We start from the raw sequence: 24,374 nt of genomic DNA, 5'->3' as shown, positions 1-24,374 counted from the left end.
AAATGGCGTTTTAAAGACCGCTGCGCAAATACCGCGTGACAAAAAATTTTGCAATGACCGACATTTTATTCTCCAGAGTCTTTGCTAAAAAAATATATATAATGTTTGGGGGTTCTAAGTAGTTTTCTTGGAAAAAATACTGGTTTTTAACTTGTAAACAAAAAGTGTCCGAAATAGGGCTGGGGCTTAAGTGGTTAACTAGTGATCGACTGATATCATTTTTTTATTGCCGATACCGATATTTTGGTCATCGCATATCGGTGTCGGCCGATATCTGCCGATATTTTTGAACATTTAAAAAGAATGTTTATTTATTTTTTTTAATTTTTTTTTACACAGGTACTGTTGTGGAGGGATCTGGGGGTCTAAAAGATCCCCAAACCCCTCCTCTGCACTTAAAAGCATTCAAAATGCCAAGTTTGGCTGTTTTGAATCCTGTCATTTTTTTTAAATTTGGCGCTGAGTACCCGTAAGTGTTGTTATGACATCACTTCTGGGTTTTTACATGGAGACCCGATCAGAGCCGAATGCGGCTTTGATCGGGTCTTCAGTGGCCGTGCAGGTAGGATGTCCTTGTCTCCTGGTGGGACGGGAGACCTGGGCGAGCCGCGGGAGGGGGGGACGTCCCCTCCCGCTCCTTGTAATGACAGCCGAGTGGCTTCTCAGCCGCATCGGTTGTCACTACAAGATAGCCGATCGTCGGCTATGGACACCGGTACCGGGGTGATGCCTCTAGCTGCAGGCATCACTCCGGTACAGCACTTTCCCGAAATATCGGCAATATCGGTAACCTCAGGGGCCGATTCCGATATATCGGGGAAAGTGCAGATCGGCCCTCGATATATCGGCTTTGCCGATATCGGTCAATCCCCAATTTTAACGCCTTCGCGTCTAAGGGTAAAACATGCCTAAGCCCAACTTTGCCACATGTTAGTAAAACCATAGACATCATCACAATTACTTTGTGCATCCAGGTGGATTACACCTTGTTTTTTTTCAGGACAAATTGGGCTTTCATTTGGTGGTAAATGGTAATGGATAGCTCCTGATTTTTTTTTTTTTTATTATTATCTAAGGGAAACTAGTAAATAGTAAAAAAAAAAAACATTTTGTTTTAAATTTAGCTGTATATTTCTTGCTACTACCATAACCTACCACCAAAAAACAACCCAAAACAAATTATCCTGCTCCAGACAATTACACCGATACCACATGTGTATGTTTGATATTGTTTGTACCCATAGTACAGCCCAGAAACAATAGTGCTCATTTTGCTTTTTTTTTTAAATCTTACCTAAAACACACTGTCACTGATACTAATTTAAAAAATCCTGTCAAAGAAATATTGACCCTTATTTTGACCTTGACCTTTGACCCTAACAGTAACCATGGGACTGTCCTAGATCAAACCTTGATCCAATTTTTTTCTTATTTATTATTATTTTAATTTTGTTTTTTATCGCTGCAAGGACAGAGAAAAATAAAATGTGTCTGTCTCCTCCATTCCCAGAGACAGAAAACATGGGGGCTAGATTCACAGTTAGTGATGGACGAACATCGGCCGGGGCGGTTCGCGAACGCCAGACGCAAATTTTCTCAAAAGTTCGCGAACCGCGAGTTCGCGGCGGGCCCCATTGACTTTAATAGGAGGCGAACTTTAAAAACCTTTATGTCATATTTGCAGCCACAAAAGACGTACTAGCTGTGCACAAATAGTCCCAGCACATGGATAATGTCATAACAGAAGAGTATTGCAATTGAAAAAGTTGCCCTAAATGTTTTATTTTTTTTTTTACAGCAAAAAATATATATTTTTTTCATAAATCAGCCAGAACTGACAGCAGCCGGTAAATACATTGTCTAATATGGTCCATTCACACATCTGTAAAATGGGTCCGCATCCATTCCACAATTTGGCGGAACCTTTACAGACCCATTGTTTTTCATTTCCAGTCTGAAAAATACGGCATTCACAGGATACAGAAGTAAGTGTCGGCCATTCCAGGCCCCAAAAATTTGCCCACATGTGTTTACCTGACAGCTAAGAACGTAGTATTCTGTGGCATTGGAGCATTTTAAATGACTTTTGTGGACATTGACAAAGCGATTTCTGTGCGACTACAGCCGATATCTAACTGTCCCTAAAGCAATGTCCGGTGTATTGGGATGATTAAAAATTAAAATAATAATAGAAAAAAAATGGATGTAAAAAGCCATGTATATTCAGTCTCATATAGATTGTGAACAGCATAGCCTCCATCTTGTTTGGTGGAGGTGAAGGAAAGTTCATATGTACTTGTAAAACAAAATGTCTCTTACAAGAGAGAGTAGAATTTCAACAGAGGTCTTTGTATTCCTTTTATCATAAATAAGGTAATACATTGACATCTCATCAGATAAGGGTCAATTAGCGAGACACCATACTCGTCACTGATTTTAGCCAGACTTTAGTCTGTCTGTATTTAACAATGGACAATGGCAATAGTGTATTCATTAGGTTCATATGAACTATATATTTTTAAGATACATTATTATGTGTGAGAAGATATTAGCCATAATTATGTCATTATATTATGTAAGGCATATACATATACAGTGGGTACGGAAAGTATTCAGACCCCTTAAATTTTTCACTCTTTGTTATATTGCAGCCATTTGCTAAAATCATTTAAGTTCATTCTTCTTCCTCATGAATGTACACATAGCACCCCATACTGACAGAAAAACACAGAATTGTTGACATTGTTGCAGATTTATTAAAAAAGAAAAACTGAAATATCACATGGTCCTAAGTATTCAGACCCTTTGCTCAGTATTTAGTAGAAGCCCCCTTTTGATCTAATACAGCCAGGAGTCTTTTGGGGAAAGATGCAACAAGTCCTTCACACCTGGATTTGGGGATCCTCTGCCATTCCTCCTTGCAGATCCTCTCCAGTTCTGAAAGGTTGGATGGTAAACGTTGGTGGACAGCCATTTTTAGGTCTCTCCAGAGATGCTCAATTGGGTTTAAGTCAGGGCTCTGGCTGGGCCATTCAAGAACAGTCACGGAGTTGTTGTGAAGCCACTCCTTCGTTATTTTAGCTGTGTGCTTAGGGTCATTGTCTTGTTGGAAGGTAAACCTTCGGCCCAGTCTGAGGTCCAGAGCACTCTGGAGAAGGTTTTTGTCCAGGATATCCCTGTACATTCATCTTTCCCTCGATTGAAATGGCATTACTTGCCAGGGTAAATGATGGAGATTAGATGGACATTTATGTACAGTGGGTACGGAAAGTATTCCGACCCCCTTAAATTTTTCACTCTTTGTTATATTGCAGCCATTTGCTAAAATCATTTAAGTTCATTCTTCTTCCTCATGAATGTACACATAGCACCCCATACTGACAGAAAACACAGAATTGTTGACATTGTTGCAGATTTATTAAAAAAGAAAAAATGAAATATCACATGGTCCTAAGTATTCAGACCCTTTGCTGTGACACTCATATATTTAACTCAGGTGCTTTCCATTTCTTCTGATCATCCTTGAGATGGTTCTACACCTTCATTTGAGTCCAGCTGTGTTTGATTATACTGATTGGACTTGATTAGGAAAGCCACACACCTGTCTATATAAGACCTTCCAGATCACAATGCATGTCAGAGCAAATGAGAATCATGAGGTCAAAGGAACTGCCTGAAGAGCTCAGAGACAGAATTGTGGCAAGGCACAGATCTGGCCAAGGTTACAAAAAGATTTCTGCTGCACTTAAGGTTCCTAAGAGCACAGTGGCCTCCATAATCCTCAAATGGAAGACGTCTTCCCAAAAAGACTCCTGGCTGTATTAGATCAAAAGGGGGCTTCTACTAAATACTGAGCAAAGGGTCTGAATACTTAGGACCATGTGATATTTCAGTTTTTCTTTTTTAATAAATCTGCAACAATGTCAACAATTTTGTGTTTTTCTGTCAGTATGGGATGCTATGTGTACATTCACGAGGAAGAAGAATGAACCTAAATGATTTTAGCAAATAGCTGCAATATAACAAAGAGTGAAAAATTTAAGGGGGTCTGAATACTTTCCGTACCCACTGTATGTACTGAGAGTATGGACAAGTTTATATGTTGCTTTTATGATTACTCTTGAACATAGAGAAATCATCATTTAACTTGATTATACAAAACATTGAGTTATTAAAGAAGTGTGACTCTGACCTCACCAGTTAAGGTATAGAATATCCCAACCAATGGGTATAGTGTTCCTCCCTCTGGGTTTAATTTACGGTAATTTTAATAGCCCTTTGTTCATACCATATAAAAGGAAGAACCCAGATAGGACACATCACATACTGACAACACCCCTTACACTTGCAACATACACACTACTACGTCCATCAATATACTCATCCAGACATACTCCATCTTGCTCCATCGTTCATCTGAAACTTTGAGGGATGCAAAATGAAACTCCTCCCTCACTGACCACCATCTTAAGAAAGGCATCCATCTTAGGACTCTGGTAATGACCATTTGAAGCTAGCAGCCATCTTAAGTGTGGTAAATATAACTTTGCTGTGTTATTTGATTTTATTCAATATTGTTTATTTCCTTCCTTATATGTTTTATATTGCATATTTAAGGGTAATAAGATTACAATCCCAGCCGTATAAGCCATAGTAGATTTTTCTCTAAATAGCTGTTTTTTGTTTTTATACATTTTTATTAATATCAGATTTAGTGCATTATTTGCAATTTTAAGTCTTCCGTTTTGCATGGCTTATTCTCGCTACATCTGCAGTGAAACGACTTTCGGCAATGCGATTCGCAGACATTTGTGGTCTGTTTATATAGAATACTTACCTATGGTTTATGCTATACCTGGAGAAATGGTAATCTTGCTTTCATTTTGCTTTCACTTTGCTTTCACTTTCACTTTAATTATTGAGCTAAACATCACATTCCATTGATTGTTTGAAGTAAGTATTTTATGTAGAGTTATCTTTTTGTGTCACTTCTTGTTTGATCATTTATTGTGAATACATGTCTTGAGAATAAATATTTTATATATATTCCATACTGTAGACTGTACTCACTAAGATTGGTATATGCTTTTAAAAATAATATAATCAATTAAAAATAATTCACTACATATTGATTTGTGGAAATAAGTGAAGATTCTCCTTCCTCACAGATCTTTACTTATTGACATAAATAGACACTGTTATATTCAGAGCAGTATAAATATTCTGACATAATGAAGTACGAGCGCGAGATATTATTAAATATTCTTACAGCAACCACAGGATACCTGGCCCTAATGTTAAAGAGACTGTAAAAGACCCTAAAACGACATTGGAGCATTTTAAATGACTTTTTGTGGACATTGACAAAGCGATTTCTGTGCGACTGCAGCCGATATCTAACTGCCCCTAATGCAACCACAGGATACCTGGCCCTAATGTTAAAGAGACTGTAATAGACCCTAAAACAACATTGGAGCATTTTAAATGACTTTTGGGGACATTGACAAAGCGATTTCTGTGCAACTGCAGCCGATATCTAACTGCCCCTAAAGCAACTACAGGATACCTGGCCCTAATGTTAAAGAGACTGTAATAGACCCTAAAACGACATTGGAGCATTTTAAATGACTTTTGTGGACATTGACAAAGCGATTTCTGTGCGACTGCATCCAATATCTAACTGTAATGTTCCGGTACCTCTGGTACCCTTGTCTCCATATTTCTCCTCTCCTAATTGCGTCCCATCTTGTGTAACAACGGACGCATATACCTTTAAGACCGGATGACATCATTGCCGAGCGCCGCTATGAGCGGCTATTTCAATCGCTGGTTTGCTCTCACTCATCGCTCGTTCAAACCCACATGTTCATCGCACCTACGCCTGAGAAGTCGGAGCTGCTGACATACCTCCCTTGCTGAACTGAAGCCGGAAACCTCGCTGGTGATCCGTATCTCGCTACGGGATCACCCCTCTCCAATGGACACTGTTATTCCTAAACCTATCTAAGTGATAAGTACCCCGCAGGGGATTCTTGCTAACCAATCTCCTACTGTCATCTACTGCAATTACCAAGACTATCTGTATCTATCTATTCACTATCATCTGCATAAGACTGTTAGCTCTTGGGACTACCTTGAACTATCCTTGCACTAGGTTACTCTGTCTAAGTATACTCCATCTGTGTCCTCTTACCATCTGCACTATACTTGACATCAGAACCTATCTGCTTTACCATCACCTGCAACTCTCCTAATACTACTTATAGTGCTCACCATACAATAGCCTGTCTCTCATCTATATATCCTCATATACTCTATCCCTCCATTAAACATCTATTAATATATATATAGTATATAACAGGCTGTACACGGTGATGAAGTCCTGAGAGTTGGATATGTTGTTCAACAGATTCTCTACAAGGCTACTGAGTGTAATAATTCTGCAGCTGTAAATCCATCCACAAACAAAAACGCATGAACCTTACAGATTGAACGAGCCTTTAAAAACAATATGGATTCAGCAGAATTATCCACTCATGTACTACAATTAAAACAGCAAGTAGATGCATTGATCCATGCGCTTACAGAGGTAAAAAATGACAATCAAACCTTGAGACAGCAGCTTGGCCGTCTCACACAGCCTCCTGCTGCTCAGCCCCGTGAGCCTAAGATAAACCCTCCTATAGTGTTTTCTGGTGATCGGAGCAAATTCCGTGAATTTAAAAACGCATGTCAATTGTTTTTTTTGTTAAAACCTCTAACCTACACCACTGACCAAATTAAGGTTTGTACCATCATCTCCTATTTAACGGGTGAACCCTGGGCCTGGGCAGATGCTCTCTTTGAAAAGGATGATCCACTCCTTAATTCTTATCCCTCATTTCTAGCACAACTTGCTACTTTATATGAAGACCCCAACAAGCAGAGTACCGCTGACACCCAATTACGGGCCTTAAAACAAGGAAGGAGACCTGTTGAAGATTTCGTGGCGAATTTTAAAAGATGGTCCCCTGATTCAGGGTGGAACGACACATCTTTGCGAACGCAGTTTAGACTCAGCCTATCTGAGTCCGTTAAAGACGAGCTCTCCCGAGCGGATTTACCTGGCACTCTAGAGGGACTGATCCAGACCAGTATCAATATTGACAGACGACTACAAGAAAGAAAGGCTGAGAAGATGGGCTCACCATTTTCCAGTCCTTCTCGGATGTTGCCTGCTGACCCTGCTCCTATGGAAGTAGGAATGATACGTCCACCTCTGACCCTTTCTGAACGTGCCAGGAGGAAAACCGAACATCTTTGCATGTACTGCGCATCCCCGAATCATTTGGTAAACGACTGTCCTCTTGTCCGCAGAAAAGAGGGTGAGTGTTCAAATGTCTTGCTAGGGGGACTCACAACTTCCTTTTCTAATCCTTATCTTTTTGTTCAATTAACATTGCAGTGGGACCAAACTAGGATCACCACCAAGGCTATGATTGACACAGGATCTTGTGGAAACTACATTGACATTTGTTTTGTCTCCCTTAATAAAATACCTATTGTTTCAAAACCCAACCCTGTCTCCGTTAGTTTTATTAACGGTACCCCTTTATCCTCTGGTCCTATCACCAGTCAGACACAGGCACTTCTTGTAACTGCTGACGAGTCTCATGTGGAGACCACCACCTTTGATGTATTAACTTCACCACATTTTCCAATCATTTTGGGACTTCCCTGGTTACACATACATCAACCAATCATCGATTGGAAAACAAGAACGTTAGCCTTCTCTTTTCACTATTGTGAGACGACGTGTAACCTTCCCACACATGATAGGATCCTGTCTGTACTGCCGGATGACATTATTCCTAAGTGTTATCAAGATTTATCGGAGGTTTTCCATGAGAAAAAACGCTCAAATGCTACCTCCCCATAGGGACTATGATTGTTGTATCGATCTGCTCCCTAATAGCAAGTTGCCTTACGGACATGTATATCCTCTCTCACAGGATGAACTCTCTCACCTTAAGGAGTATCTGGATGAGAACTTGGCAAAAGGATTCATCCGACCTTCTACTTCCTCCACTGCTGCTGGGCTCTTCTTCGTCCGCAATAAGGACTCTAGCCTTAGGCCTATCATTGATTTCAGACAATTAAATGCCATCACAATAAAGGATCGTTATCCTTTACCTCTTATTCCTGAACTTATCGAACAGGTGCGTGGGGCTTCTTTCTTTTCAAAATTGGACCTAAAAGGGGCATACAATTTAATTCGAATCCGTAAAGGGGATGAATGGAAGACGGCATTCAGAACCAGATACGGACTGTTTGAGTACCTTGTAATGCCATTTGGGCTATGTAATGCTCCCGCAGCCTTCCAACGGTTTATAAATGAGATATTCCGAGACTTGCTTGATGTTTGTGTGGTAGTATATTTGGACGATATACTTATCTATTCTCATTCCTTATCTAAGCACATAAAACATGTGAGACTTGTGTTGTCAAGACTACTTGCACATAACTTATATGTTAAATCAAATAAATGTTTGTTTCATAAAGAGGAAGTACTATTCCTAGGATATATTATATCTAAAAGTGGAATCAAAATGGACATGAGCAAAATATCCTGCATTCTGGATTGGCCTGTGCCAACCACTCGCAAAGCATTACAAAGGTTCCTAGGATTCTCTAATTACTACAGGAAATTCATTAAAAACTTCTCTGCGATTGTGAAACCTCTCACACAACTTACAAGCACGAAGAGACCATTTAATTGGACAAAAGAAGCAAATGGAGCATTCTCTCTGCTGAAATCAAGCTTTACTACTGCCCCCATACTATGCCATCCAGACCCATCCCTTCAATACATCTTGGAGGTAGATGCGTCTAATATGGCAGTAGGAGCAGTTCTCTCACAACGACCAACAAACACCTCACCTCTTCACCCAGTTGCTTTCTTTTCAAGGTCATTAAGTAGCCCGAGGTGAACTACCCAGTAGGTGAGAAGGAGTTATTAGCCATAAAACTGGCATTAGAGAATTGGCGACATCTACTTGAGGGCACTCAATTGCCAATTCTGATATATACTGATCACAAAAACCTTCAATACCTTCAGACTAATAGAACTCTTTCCCACCGGCAGGTACGGTGGTCGTTATTCTTTCTGAGATTTAATTTTTTAGTAAATTACACCCCCGCAGACAAAAATAAAAAAGCGGATGCACTCTCACGACTAGCCGAGAAAGATTGCACTGAGGTTCCCTCAGTTCCTATAATACCACTTGAGCGTATTATCGGTGTCGTTCGCTCCCTGAAGGAGGAGATTTTGCACAGCATAGGGTTGGATTCACCTCCACCACAACTAACTACTGACGCAGAAGGCTTCCTCTACTACAATGATAAATTATACATACCCCCTACTATGCGAACCAAGATCTTAGAATTGTCGCATGATGTACCTATGGCAGGACATATGGGTATGACTAAAACTCTCAATCTACTCACTAGGCAATTTTGGTGGCCAGACATGAAGACAACCGTAAAAAAGTTCGTTTCAACTTGTGATATCTGTGCAAGGTCTAAAATTGACAACACGAAACCATCAGGGTTACTTTGTAGTTTACCGATACCCCAGGTTCCGTGGGAAGTGGTATCCTTAGACCTCATAGTGGAACTACCACCTTCCAAAGGATTTAACACCATCTTGGTGTCAGTGGACCATCTGACCAAGATGGCACATTTCACTCCTATCCGAAAACTACCTTCATCCAAACAAACAGCGGAATTACTTGTGAAACATGTCTTTAAGTTACATGGTATTCCAAAAACACTGCTGTCTGACCGTGGTTCACAATTCATATCAAAGTTTTGGCTAGCTCTATGTCAGATACTGCGAATAGAGCGTAACCTTACCTCTCCCTACCACCCTCAGACCAACGGACAGACAGAGAAAGTTAACTAGTGCATTGAACAGTACCTGCGTTGCTATACTTCGTATCTACAGGACGATTGGGCAGATCTCCTCCCACTGGCGGAATTCGCCTATAACAACGCTACTCATAGCACTACTAAGCAAAGTCCTTTTTACCTGAATTATGGGTTTCATCCCACACTCCTTCCTCCATGTATCTTGCCATCAAGTAATCCAGTGGCATATGATTATCTTGCCCAGATAAAGGATTCTCTGGGATTACTCAACAATACCATATCTCATGCTCATAGCCAACAAAAAAGTACTACGACCTCCGTAGGAAACCCTCTCCCCAATATGCCATTGGGGATCTTGTTTGGCTTTCTACAAAAAATCTGAGACTAAAAATCCCTAGTAAAAAACTTGGACCTCTATTTCTGGGACCTTTTCCAATAGAGAAGCTTATTGGAAAAGCTGCAGTACAGCTCACATTGCCAGTAGACCTCAAGATACATCCTGTCTTCCATGTGTCTCTACTGAAGCCCCATGTTCCTAACCAAGGAATAAGGCCTACTATCTCACCTCCACCTCCTGTACAAGTGGAAGGTGGAGAAGAATTTGAGATAAAAGAAATTTTGGATTCCCGTTTCAATAGAAGAAGACTCCAGTATCTTGTACGATGGAAGAATTATGGGCCCCAAGATGACACCTGGCTGGATACCTCCGATATACATGCCCCTAGACTGATTCGCAATTTCCACTCGAAATATCCGGAAAAAACAATTCTAGAGGCCTTCCGGAGCCGGCCTTAAGGGGGGGGGGGTACTGTAATGTTCCGGTACCTCTGGTACCCTTGTCTCCATATTTCTCCTCTCCTAATTGCGTCCCATCTTGTGTAACAACGGACGCATATACCTTTAAGACCGGATGACATCATTGCCGAGCGCCGCTATGAGCGGCTATTTCAATCGCTGGTTTGCTCTCACTCATCGCTCGTTCAAACCCACATGTTCATCGCACCTTTGCCTGAGAAGTCGGAGCTGCTGACATACCTCCCTTGCTGAACTGAAGCCGGAAACCTCGCTGGTGATCCGTATCTCGCTACGGGATCACCCCTCTCCAATGGACACTGTTATTCCTAAACCTATCTAAGTGATAAGTACCCCGCAGGGGATTCTTGCTAACCAATCTCCTACTGTCATCTACTGCAATTACCAAGACTATCTGTATCTATCTATTCACTATCATCTGCATAAGACTGTTAGCTCTTGGGACTACCTTGAACTATCCTTGCACTAGGTTACTCTGTCTAAGTATACTCCATCTGTGTCCTCTTACCATCTGCACTATACTTGACATCAGAACCTATCTGCTTTACCATCACCTGCAAATCTCCTAATACTACTTCTAGTGCTCACCATACAATAGCCTGTCTCTCATCTATATATCCTCATATACTCTATCCCTCCATTAAACATCTATTAATATATATATAGTATATAACAGGCTGTACACGGTGATGAAGTCCTGAGAGTTGGATATGTTGTTGAACAGATTCTCTACAAGGCTACTGAGTGTAATAATTCTGCAGCTGTAAATCCATCCACAAACAAAAACGCATGAACGTTACACTAACTGCCCCTAAAGCAACCACAGGATACCTGGCCCTAATGTTAAAGAGACTGTAATAGACCCTAAAACGACATTGGAGCATTTTAAATGACTTTTGTGGACATTGACAAAGTGATTTCTGTGCGACTGCAGCCGATATTTAACTTCCCCTAAAGCAACCACAGGATACCTGGCCCTAAGCTCAAAAGATACTAGACCTATATCGAAATACCAGCCCTGAGAAGGACTTTTGTGGACATTGACAGAGAGATTTGTGACTGCAGCCGATCTCTAACTGCCCCTAAAGTAACCACAGGATACCTGTCCCTAACCTGAAAAGAGACAGTAGAAGGCCTATACCGAAATACCAGCCCTGGAAAGGACTTTTGTGGATCTTCACAGTGCTATATGTGTCTAGCAAACTCTCCCTAATGAGCACAGCAGACCTCTCCCTACACTGGCAGAAAACGGAATGTGAAATGGCCGCCAGGTCAGGTCTATTTATAGGGTAGGGGGACTGTCCATGGCTGTGTCATGGGTCAAAGTTCTTCTGAATGAAAAAGAAAATGGCGGCGCGGACATATTCGCGAACATCGGCAAAAGTCCGACTTTTTTGCGAATTTGCGAACAAGCAAAGTTCGCCGCGAACCGACCGCCAGGCGAACCGCAAGGCCATCTCTATTCACAGTGACTGATCCCTGTGATAGCAAATCAGACGCTATTACAGGTGATCAGAATCGGATGTTCTGGGTCCCAATTGTTAGGACAGGGCCTGGGGTGCTCAATAGGACCCCAGTCTTTGTACTGGGAGCGTGGCAGTCCAGGCATCTGGGTGGATCCCGACTGTAAAGCCCGCTGTCAGCTGAAAATGGGTCACGGGAGTGGCTCCTGTGATTCATAGAAGTACAGCCAAAAAAAAGCTTTGGCTTTACTTCTCCATTAGTAACTATCTTCAGTGTAAAGAAGAACAAGGAGTCCTGGAATTGATGGTTTGGCCCCCACAGACCCCGATCTCAACATCATGGAGCCTGTCTGGGATTACATGAAGAGACAGAAGGATTTGAGGGAGCCTACTTCCACAGAAGATCTGTAGTTAGTTCTCCAAGATGTGTAGAACAACCTACCTGCCGAGGTACCTCAAAACTTTGTGAAAGTCTACCTAGAAGAATTGATGCTGTTTTGAATGCAAAGGGTGGTCACACCAAATATTGATATGATTTTGATTTTTCTTCTGTTCATTCACTTTGCATTTTGGAAATTCATAAAAATAAATAATTAAAAAAAAAAAAGATTTTTTTGAAAGCATTCTTACTTTACAGCATTTTTTCACACCTACCCTAAAACATTTACACAGTACTGTATATTTTTATACTTCACGAGGTCGGTGTTTTGTAGTGGTTCTTGTAGGGTTTGAGTGTTCATGTAAGTCCTGAATATCCACATATCCAAACCCAAAAGACAACATGTTCTTCAAGTTAAACCAAAAAAAAACAAAAACAATTATTATATATTATAGATCAGTGTTTCTCAACCTTTCTTCAGCCCTTTAAAACTATAGACAACCTCAAGGCTCCCTTTAAAGTTATGGACAGTCTCGAGGCACCCCATGCTAAAATGTAAAAAACTATTCTAATAGTTTTACATAATGCAGCAACATCCACATATGTAGGACACCCAACGTTAGAGGGATTTTTTACTCCAAAGTAAATACACCTTTGCACACTGATACTGACTAGTATTCCAATGTTTCTCTTCTCCCTCATTTTCTCTCCATCAGTCAGCTTTTGTGACCCCACTGCTGAGGGAGAGAGGCTAGGAGGGTCAAACAAGGATGCTGTGAAGGCGACAGACATTGTCCATATCAACTGATGACATCATTGGTTGTTAGGATGCCAGTGTCAAGAAAGTCATAATGGTGCTCAATAAAAACCTGTGGTTTATGTAACTAGAAGCAGGCTTCATCCACATGCCGGTGTATACAATTTTTGATAAATTTTTAGGCATTTTGCCAAGGCAACCCTCAAGGCTACCTGGTTGAAAAAGCTGATATAGATAGATAAGTTACATAAGTTACTTACATGTTTATGATTGTGAGTGTTCTTGCGAGCATGCAGCCTGGCAAGTCAGGAAATGGGAAGGAAGGGGAATGCGCAAGAGCTCCCCCTTGCTGAACCAGGCCACATGCCCTCAACATGGAGGGGGGGGCAGTGCTTTGGGGCAGGGTTTCGGATAGGGTGCCCTTTCATAAATATACATTGGTAGACAAGTAGTTAAGTAACACAGTTAATGACAATATAAATAAAGAATGGCTACAGACAGATAAAGGGAGCCTATGAAAATATAAAATAGAGTCCCTACAACCATATAAAAGGAGCCTATGACAATATAAATAAAGAGAGCCTATGATCATATAAAAGGAACATACTGTATAACAATAAAAAAATGAGTGCCTACGACCATATCAAGGGAACCTATATCAATATAAAAGAGTGTCTATACCAGTGATTGTGAACCTTGGCACCCCAGATGTTTTGGGACTATATTTCCCATGATGCTCAACTACACTGCAGAGTGCATGAGCATCATGGGAAATGTAGTTCCAAAACATCTGGCGTGCCAAGGTTCGCCATCACTGGTCTATACCATCTAATGGGAGCCTATGACTATATAAGAAACAAGTGCCTACAGCCATACAAATAGAACCGATGACAATGGAAATAAACAGTACATACAACCATATAAAGGGAGCATATGCCAATATAAATAACCATATAAATAAAAACAATATACATTTAGAGATCTTACAGCCATATAAAGGAACCTATGACAATATAAATATGAGAATTGTTCCTAAATGATACAGGCTCCAGGGTGGTCACCCTAATTCTGGCTTCATTACCCAAAAAGTCAATGATCTTGAAAAAATTTGGCCTAAGCAAACTTTAAAATAATCTCCAGATGATACTTAATCAGTGGCGGCCCGCCCATAGAGGGCGCAGGGGCGCCGCCCCCCCCAAACAGGATCAGAAAAAAAAAGATTAAATAAATAAAAAAAAAAAGTCAAGTTTTCGCCCACTAGGGGCGCCAGACTTAGTGCTGGGTATGGGGGGGGGGGTTGGGTTTTTGACCCCACCCTTGCCCGGCAGAGGCGCGATTGGTGCTCTTCTGGGGGTCATCAGGGCGCAGAGCAATGCGCCCCGACACACCCCACTTTAACGATGTCCGGGCTGTGATTGGTCAAGAGTCCTGCCTGGTCCAATCACAGGAGGGCATCGGACATAGTGACGTGACGCCTGGGGGCGGTGCACCGCCCCGGCATCACGTTCACCTTCAGTTCCCGCCCGCCGGCGCCGGAGAAGAGAGGAAACAGGAGAGCTGCCGCCACGCGTGAGGAAGAAGAAGATGACTGTCCAGTTCGTGTCACCACCGCACCGCATCCCGCCGCTGCCCCGGGCCGACTCAGAGCAGCACGCAGTCCGTGACTAGTGAGGTAAGTGTCTGCTTTGAAGGGTGCACGCACGCTGATATCTGCATTGGGGACATCACATGTACACTGGTCACTGCATTGGAAGCACGCACGCTGATCTCTGCATTGGGGACATGTACACTGGACACTGCAACTGCATTGGGGACATGTACACTGGTCACTACATTGGGGGCATGTACACTGGTCACTGCATTGGGGACATGTATGCTGGTCACTGCATTGGAGGCACGCACGCTGATCTCTGCACTGGGGACATGTACACTGGTCACTGCATTGGGGACATGTATGCTGGTCACTGCATTGGGGATATGTACGCTGGTCACTGCATTGGGGACATGTACGCTGGTCACTGCATTGGGGACATGTATGCCGGTCACTGCATTGGGGGCATGTATGCTGGTCACTGCATTGGGGACATGTATGCTGATCACTGCATTGGAGGCACGCACGCTGATCTCTGCATTGGGGACATGTACGCTGGTCACTGAATTGGGGACATGTATGCTGGTCACTGCATTGGGGGCATATATGCTGGTCACTGCATTGGGGACATGTATGCTGGTCACTGCATTGGAGGCACGCACGCTGATCTCTGCATTGGGGACATGTACACTGGTCACTGCATTGGGGACATGTATGCTGGTCACTGCATTGGGGATATGTACGCTGGTCACTGCATTGGGGACATGTACGTTGGTCACTGCATTGGGGACATGTACGCTGGTCACTGCATTGGGGACATGTATGCCGGTCACTGCATTGGGGGCATGTATGCTGGTCACTGCATTGGGGACATGTATGCTGATCACTGCATTGGAGGCACGCACGCTGATCTCTGCATTGGGGACATGTACACTGGTCACTGCATTGGGGGCATGTATGCTGGTCACTGCATTGGGGACATGTATGCTGGTCACTGCATTGGGGGCATGTATGCTGGTCACTGCATTGGGGACATGTATGCTGGTCACTGCATTGGAGGCACGCACGCTGATCTCTGCATTGGGGACATGTACACTGGTCACTGCATTGGGGACATGTATGCTGGTCACTGCATTGGGGATATGTACGCTGGTCACTGCATTGGGGACATGTACATTGGTCACTGCATTGGGGACATGTATGCTGGTCACTGCATTGAAAGGGGGCATGTATACTGGTCACTACATTGAAAGGGGGCATATATACTGGTCACTACATTGAAGGGGGCATGTACTGTGGGGTTTGTGCTAGGGGGCCTGTACTGTATGATTAGTGCTAGGGGGTCTGTACTGTGGGGTTTGTTCTAGGGGGCCTGTACTGTGGGGTTTGTGCTAGGAGGTCTGTACTGTTTGGTTTGTGCTAGGGGGTCTGTACTGTGGGGTTTGTGCTAGGAGGTCTGTACTGTGGGGTTTGTGCTAGGGGGTCTGTACTGTAGGGTTTGTGCTAGGGGGTCTGTACTGTTTGGTTTGTGCTAGGGGGTCTGTACTGTGGGGTTTGTGCTAGGAGGTCTGTACTGTGGGGCTTGTGCTGGGGGGGGTCTGTACTGTGGGGTTTGTGCTGGGGGGGTCTGTACTGTGGGGTTTGTGCCACTCTCAGTCAGTGTATCGCATAATAGGGTGTCTCTCCCAGTATATCCCATAATAGGACCCCTGCTCCCTATTATGGGATATACTAGTACTGATGGACCCCGTAATATGTGATATATTGGAAGAATTTGTTCACGCAAGCAAAATACAGGAGACAAAATGGGTGGAGTCTATAAGGGGTGGGTCTTCTGAGAAATGGGAGGGATCAAAATGGAAGGGCGGGGTCTTGCGCCCCACCATCTTAAAACTTCACCAGCCGCCAATGTACTTAATTTATTCTAAATGAAAGTAACCAATAACAAGTCTGATATTCTGCACCTTCTTAGCAGCTAAAATAACATTTACCAGATGCTGGAATTTACCAACAATTAATTTATTGTAAAGAAGACACAAAACCACACTGTGTGAGTTCACTAAGCCCATTTGGGTAAAACAAGCCAGAGTGGGTGATACACAGGCAGGGACTGTCATTTTGGCCTTGTGGATTAAAGTTGTTGCATTGTGTGACGTCATCGGTGTGGGGATATGTATCTTTTCTACGTATTGGGAGCACAGATGGCACCTTTTCAGTCATTTCTGGGAGGTTAGAAGAGCACAGCGTTAGAAGAAAGGGCAATCTCTTATCTAGCAATTACACAAAACCAACAATCATGGATTATAATTCATGGAAAAATGGCAAGAATTTTACATACCAGATTACCAGAGTTTGGGAAAATTTGAGACCCCTGAATTTAATATCTTCTTCAATGAATCCCATGTTTTGTTTTTCCCTCTTCTCGCACCCTTTCCCCCCTTTTTTTTCAAAAAGTATTGGGACACCTGCCTTTACATGCACATGAACTTTAATGGCATCCCAGTCTTAGTCCGTAGGGTTCAATATTGAGTTGGCCCACTCTTTGCAGCTATAACAGCTTCAACTCTTCTGGGAAGGCTGTCCACAAGGTTTAGGAGTGTTTCTATAGGAATATTTGACCATTTTTCCAGAAGTGCGTTTGTGAGGTCATCCACTGATGTGGACGAGAAGGCCTGGCTCGCAGTCTCCCCTCTAATTTATCCCAAAGGTGTTCTATTGGGTTGAGGTCAGGACTCTGTGCAGGCCAGTCAATTTTCTCCACCCCATACTTACTAATTTATGTCTTTATGGACCTTGCTTTGTGCACTGGTGCGCAGTCATGTTGGAACAGGAAGGGCCATCCCCAAACTGTTCCCAAAAAGTTGGGAGCATGAAATTGTCCAAAATGTCTTGGTATGCTGATGCCTTAAGAGTTCCCTTCACTGGAACTAAGGGTCCAAGCCCAACCCCTGATAAACAACCCCACACCATAATTGCCCCCTCCACTAAATGATTTAGACCAGTGCACAAAGCAAGGTACATAAAGACATGGATGAGCGAGTGACCCGGTTTGCTGTGATTAAACACAGAAGATGCCAATCAGCGGGTGCCGGCCAATGGATGACTGTCAGCACCTGATGATAGTCCAGAAGACACACAGAACAGAGCTCTGTCCTGTAAGTGGGGAAGTAATGGATTTTCTTTCCCCATAAAGCAGGAAATAAAATCCATTACTTCCCCTAGTAAAAACACCTTATACAGTACACAAAAACACTGGCTAGGCACATATTTAACCTTTTGATGGCCCTAGATGTTTAACCCCTTTCCAACCATTGTCATTAGTCCAGTGACAGTGCATATTTTTAGCACTGATCACTGTATTAGTGTCACTGGTTCCCACAAAGTGTCATTTAGTGTCCGATTTTTCTGCCGCATTATCGCAGTCCCACTGATCGCCATCATTACTAGTAAAATAAATAAATAAAAATTCAAGTATATACACCATAGTGTAGGGATTTTTTTCACAAAAATAGGTAGCAGCATACATATTAGCCTAAACTGATGAAGAAATTAGATTTTTTTTTAAAAAAATGTATTGCATATGTTTTATAACAAAAAGTAAAAAAAAAAAAAAATATATATATATATTTATTTTTTTCAAAATTGTCGGTCTTTTTTTCTATAGTGCAAAAATAAAAAATGCAGTGATGATCAAATACCACCAAAAGAAAGCTCTATTTGTAGGGAAAAAAGGACACACATTTAATTTATGTACAGCTTGGCATGACCGCTCAAATTTCAATTAAAGTAATGCAGTGCCATATCGCAGAAAATGGCCTGGTCATGAAGTGGGGTAAATCTTTTGGAGGTCAAGTAGTTAATGATGTGACCCCCCCTCCCAAGTCATTCAGGAGGAAGTGTGTGTCCCTTCTCTGAGTTCATAGGAGGATACATTGTGCATGTGCTTTAAGTCATTTGAGGGGAGGTTTCCCTCCTCTGAGTCATTTGGGATGAGGGCTGTGTCCCTACTCCAAGTCATTTAGCAGTTTGTAAAATCTGAGCTCATGATATTCCAATCTGCTTCAGAGTTAACAGCCATTGAAGTGTATGTAAACCCATAAATTAACATTTGTTTGGTTGCCACACATGTAGCTATTAAAGTAATATTAGGCCCCTTTCACACATACGGTCCGATCAGATCCGCCTGCCAGTTTTTCAGGCAGACCGGATCGGATGCTCCAAGCATCCCTATTGGGCAGAGGATGTCAGCGGAGACATCTCCGCTGACACCCGCTGTCATCTGATCCGATCCTGTTCGTCAAATCTGGATGGATGGAAACCCTATTTTCCATCTGTCTGGCGAATCGGATGGGATCGGATCGGATGAGAATGGACAGGCGGTCTGTTCTCATCCAATTCCCCCATAGAGGACAGCGAGGATCTGACAGCTCCGTCTCCGCACACAGAGCGGAGACGGAGCTGTCATCCGCCTGCTCAGCAGGGATCGGCGGATCGATCCCCCGCTGAGCAGAACGGAGTCCGTCGGTGAAACGGACAGGTGTGAAAGGACCAAAATAACAAACATGTTATACTTACCTGCTCTATGTAGTGGTTTTGCACAGAGCAGCCCTGATCCTTCTTTTCTCGGGTCCTTTGCCGGTGTCCCCACAGCAAGCAGCTTGCTATGGGGGCACCTGAGCCGAGGCCCCGTCTCTCTCATTATTGGTTTACTGACCTTGACAGCAGGTGGAACCAATGAAACCTGCTGTGTGTCTTCCAATTAGGAGGGAGAGTCCCAGGCAACCGGAGTTCTTGTGCAACATCGCTGGTTAGAGAGGGGGCTCAGATAAGTATTAGGGGGTGCTGGGGAGGCTGCTGCACACTGAAGGTTTTTTACCTTAACCACTTAAGCCCCGGAAGATTTTACCCCCTTCCTGACCAGGGGGTATTTTGCGATTCGGCACTGCGTGACTTTAACGAACAATTGCGCGGTCGTGCGACGCTGTACCTAAACGAATTTGACGTCCTTTTTTTCCCACAAACAGAGCTTTCTTTTGGTGGTATTTGATCGCCTGTGCGATTTTTTGATCACGCGCTATAAACAAAAAAAGAGCGTCAATTTTGCAAAAATAACAATATTTTTCACATTTTTTTATATGAAATTCCCCCCAAAAAAAAAGTAAAAATCAAAATTTTTTAAAATTTTCGGCCAATTTGTTTTATGCTACATATGTTTGGTAAAAAAAATCGCAAAAAGCGTATTTTGATTGGTTTGCGCAAAAGTTATCGCGTTTACTAACAAAGGGAAAGATTTTTGTCATTTTTATTGTTTTTTTTTTTAACGCGTAATGGCGGCGATCTGCGATTTTTTTTGCGGTACTGCGACATTGGGGCGGACAGATCGGACCCTTGACTGACATTTGTGACACTTTTGGGGTTACCAGTGACATTTCTACAGTAATCAGTACTATACATATGCACTGTTACTGTAAAAATACACTGGTTGTGAAGGGGTTAACTTTATTTGGGAGGGAGGGGCTGTGTGTGTCCCTAGGGGCGTGCTTTCTACTGTGATTGGCTGTGGCTTGAGCTGTAAGGACACTGATCAACGGATCTACATACTAGATCCGTTTGATCAGTGTCTTTACAGCGAGGAGAATGACAGGTGGCTTGTTTACACAAGCTGCCTGACATTCTCCCTCTCCCCCGCCGATCGCCGAGTGACCGGCGGACATCGGGTCCGTTGGTCACACGCGCGGGGGGGTCCGTGACCACGCGGGAGCGGGAGCGCGCCTCCGGGGGCGCGCACTCGCTCCCTAGACCCTCACAAGCTAGTGACGTAGCCCTACGTCACTTTGCCTGTGAGGGGCTGACTGCCGACGCAGATCGGCGTTAGGCAGTCGGCAAGTGGTTAATGCATAGAATACATTAGGGTAAAAAAACCTTCTCACTTTGGAACAACTTTAAAGCGAAAGTAAACTTACTTTCCTGATTTTTACCTATAGGTAAGTCTATGATAAGGCTTACCTATAGGTAGTGTAAATATCTCCTAAACTTGCAGCGTTTAGGAGATATTTAAAATACATCACTGGTGCATCATTCTGAAGGAACGGCCACCCATGCCGTACCTTCAGAGCCTTGTGCCGTGACCGGCAGCTCAAGACATCATCACAGCTCCAGCCAGTCACAGAGCCGGAGCTCACAAACCGGGAAGCAAGACGGCTGAAGATGGAAGTGGCTGCAGCGCTAACATCACGGCGCTGGAACAGCTTCATTTTAAGGTAAGTTTCACATAATGTGCTAGTATGCAATGCATATTAGCACATTATGACTTTACCTTGCAGGAAAAAAAAAAGGCCAGTGGTATACAACAGCTTTAAAGTGATTGTAAAGGTAAATTAAAAAACAAAAAACAAAACATGTCTATACTTACCTGCTCTGTGCGATGGAATTGCACAGAGCGGCTGCAAACCTCCTCTTTTCGGTTCCGCCAGCGGCTTCCCATGGGGGCACTTGTGTGTGCTCGCACCCGAGCCCCACTGCTGTGTCCATTGACACAAGCAGCAGGACACGGCCCTTCCCCCCACTCCCTCATCACTGACTTTGATTGACAGCACTGGCAGCAAAGCCAGTGTGACCCAGAAGTGAGGGGAGAGAAGAGCTGCAGACATGCACAGTGCTGGATCGAATGAGGGCTCAGGTAAGTGTAGGGACGGTGAGGGGGGATGCTGACACCCAAACATTTTTTACCCTAATGCAAGGAATGCATTAACCCGTCGGAGCCTAAGCCTTTTTCTGATATATGTTGCTTACAAGTTAAAATCAGTATTTTTTGCTTAAAAATTATTTAGAACCCCCCAAACATTATTTATATTTTTTTAAAATAGACCGTACAGAATAAAATAGCAATTAATGCAATCTTTTATCCCACATGGTATTTTCACAGCGGTCTTTCAAATGCAGTTTTTTGAGCAGAAAAACACTTTCATTAATTAAAAAAAAAATCAAAACAGTAAAGTTAGCCCAATTTTTTTCTATAATATGAAAGATGATGTTATGCCGAGTAAATAGATACCTAACATGTCACGCTTTAAAATTGCGCACACTCGTGGAATGGCGACAAACTACAGTACTTAAAAATCTCCATAGGTGACGGTTTAAAGATTTTAACGGTTACCAGTTTGGAGTTACAGAGGAGATCTTGTGCTAGAATTATTGCTCTCGCTCAAACAATCGCAGCGATAACTCACATGTGGTTTGAACACCGTTTACATATGCAGGTGTGACTTACATATGCGTTCGCTTCTGTACACGAACACGGAGAGATGGAGTGCTTTAAATTTTTTTTTTTTTCTTAATTTTATTTTATTTTTTTATTTTTACACTGTCCATTTAAAAAAAATAAAAATACAATTTGATCACTTTTATTGCTGTCACAAGGAATGTAAACATCCCTTGTGACAGTAATAGGCAGTGACAAGTACTCTTTATGAAGCAATCTGGGGGTCTAAAAGACCCCAAACCCCTTCCCTGCACTTCAAAGAATTCAAACGGCCAAGTTTGGCTATTTTGAATGTTGTAATTTTTTATTTTTTTTTTAATCTTGCGCCTTTAAGGCTCCAGTACCCAGAAGTGATGTCATGACATCGCTTCCAGGTTTCTACATCGGAGAAACGATCAGAGCCAAATCCGGCTTTGTTTGGATCTTCGACCAGCTGGCAGACGTGATGGTTGGTCACTCGAGTCTCCTGGTAGGACGGGAGACTCGGGCGAGCCACGGAAGGCGGGAGGGTTGTTGGCTCCTTGTAATGACAACTTGAGTAGCTGCTGAGCCACATCAGTTATCATCTCAAGAAAGCTGACCATCGGCTCCAAACAATGGTACCAGGGTGATGCCTCTAGCTGCAGGAGTCAGCCCAGTACAACCCCTTGAAGGTGAGGTCGCATACTTGCGTTCTGTCGACATGAAGGGGTTAAGGTAAAAAATTTACTGTATAGGCTTTACAACCACGTTTATGGCTGTTTGAGTTATCATTTTTCTTTTGCTAAAAAAAAAAAAACTATTAACCACTTGCCGAACGCCGCACAACTATTTACTGCGGCAGTCAGCCGCTCCTGGGCAAAGTGACATAGTACTATGTCGCTCGCCCACGAGCCTGTAGCGGTGAGCGCGCGCCGCCGCACTTCCACCCCCCCCCCGCTCATTCCCTGCCTAGCCAGCGCATGTGACCGGCGGCTCCGATGTCCATTGGCCTCTCGCGATCTCCCACAGGAGAGGGAGAAAGACAGACGGCTGATGTAAACACAGCCGTCTGTCATTCTCCCTGAAGTAATGACAAAGGCTATGTGATCCTGGTATGTAGGATCGTATGTTTTTGTGATTACTTCACTAGCCACGCCCCCTGACAGTTAGAATCATGCCCCTAGAGACACACTTAACCCCTTGATCACCAATAAAGTTAATCCCTTCCCTGCCAGTGTCATTTTGACAGTAACCGTGCATATTTATAGCACTGATTACTGTAGTAATGTCACTGGTACCCCAAAAGTGTCAAAAATGTCAGTCAGAGGTCCGATCTGTCCGCCGCAATGTCGCAGTCCCGCAAAAAAAAATCGCAGATCGCCGCCACTACTAGTTAAAAAAAAAAACAATAAAAATGACATAAATCTTTCCCGTAGTTAGTAAACGCAATAACTTTTGCGCAAACCAATCAAAATACTCTTATTGCGATTTTTTTTTTTTTTACCAAAAATGTGTAGCAGAAAACAAATTGGCCTAAAATGTACAACATTTAGATTTTTAATTTTTTTTTGAGAATTTCATATAAAAAAATGTGAAAAATATTAATTTTTCAAAATTGTCGCTCTTTTTTGTTTATAGCGCAAAAAATAAAAATGGCACAGGTGATCAAATACCACCAAAAGAAAGCTCTGTTTGTGGGAAAAAAATTACGTCAATTTCATTTGGGTCCGTTAAAGGCACGCAGTGCCGAATCGCAAAATAGGGCCTGGTCTTTGAGCAGCCAAATCCTCCGCGGCTTAGGTGGTTAATCCTTTCAGCTCTTCTTTTTTTTTTTTTTTTTGAACGACAACCCTCACTTACTGCTTTACAATGCTGTGGTTTTGTTGTCACTCCACTCTACAGGCTCCCACTGGGGCTTCAGGCTCCATTGCCTAAAGACCTATTCAACAAATAGGAGGAGGGGGAAGACTTGGAGATGGGAGAGTGACATCACCCAAGGGAACACACTCACCATAGTCAGCACAAAAAAAAAGAAAACACTCAGAACGTGGTCATGTGAAGGCAAAAAAAAAAAAAAAAAAAAAGCAAATCATTTTTTTATGGGAGATTGCCTTGTCTCTGTATTTTCAATTTTTTACAATCTGGGTTCACATTTTCTTTAGGAGCCTCAGGACACCTTCTGTTCCTACCTAGAGCTGCCTGAAGGTGTAATATAAAATAATCATATACTATGTAACATG

General features: G+C 42.8%; 1 protein-coding gene across 1 annotated transcript in view; it reads right to left on the bottom strand.

Moving 5' to 3' along the window:
- Nucleotides 1–24,374, bottom strand: part of LOC309555255 (histamine H2 receptor-like) — a gene marked incomplete at both ends in the record, with an annotated part of 196,856 nt that overhangs the window by 172,091 nt on the left and 391 nt on the right. The gene's annotated exons all lie outside the window — the stretch shown is intronic.

The sequence above is a fragment of the Pelophylax lessonae genome (assembly GCF_965119305.1).
Source record: "Pelophylax lessonae genome assembly, chromosome: 1".
NCBI classification, from domain to species: domain Eukaryota; kingdom Metazoa; phylum Chordata; class Amphibia; order Anura; family Ranidae; genus Pelophylax; species Pelophylax lessonae.
This window is presented reverse-complemented; position numbering and strand designations above follow the sequence as displayed.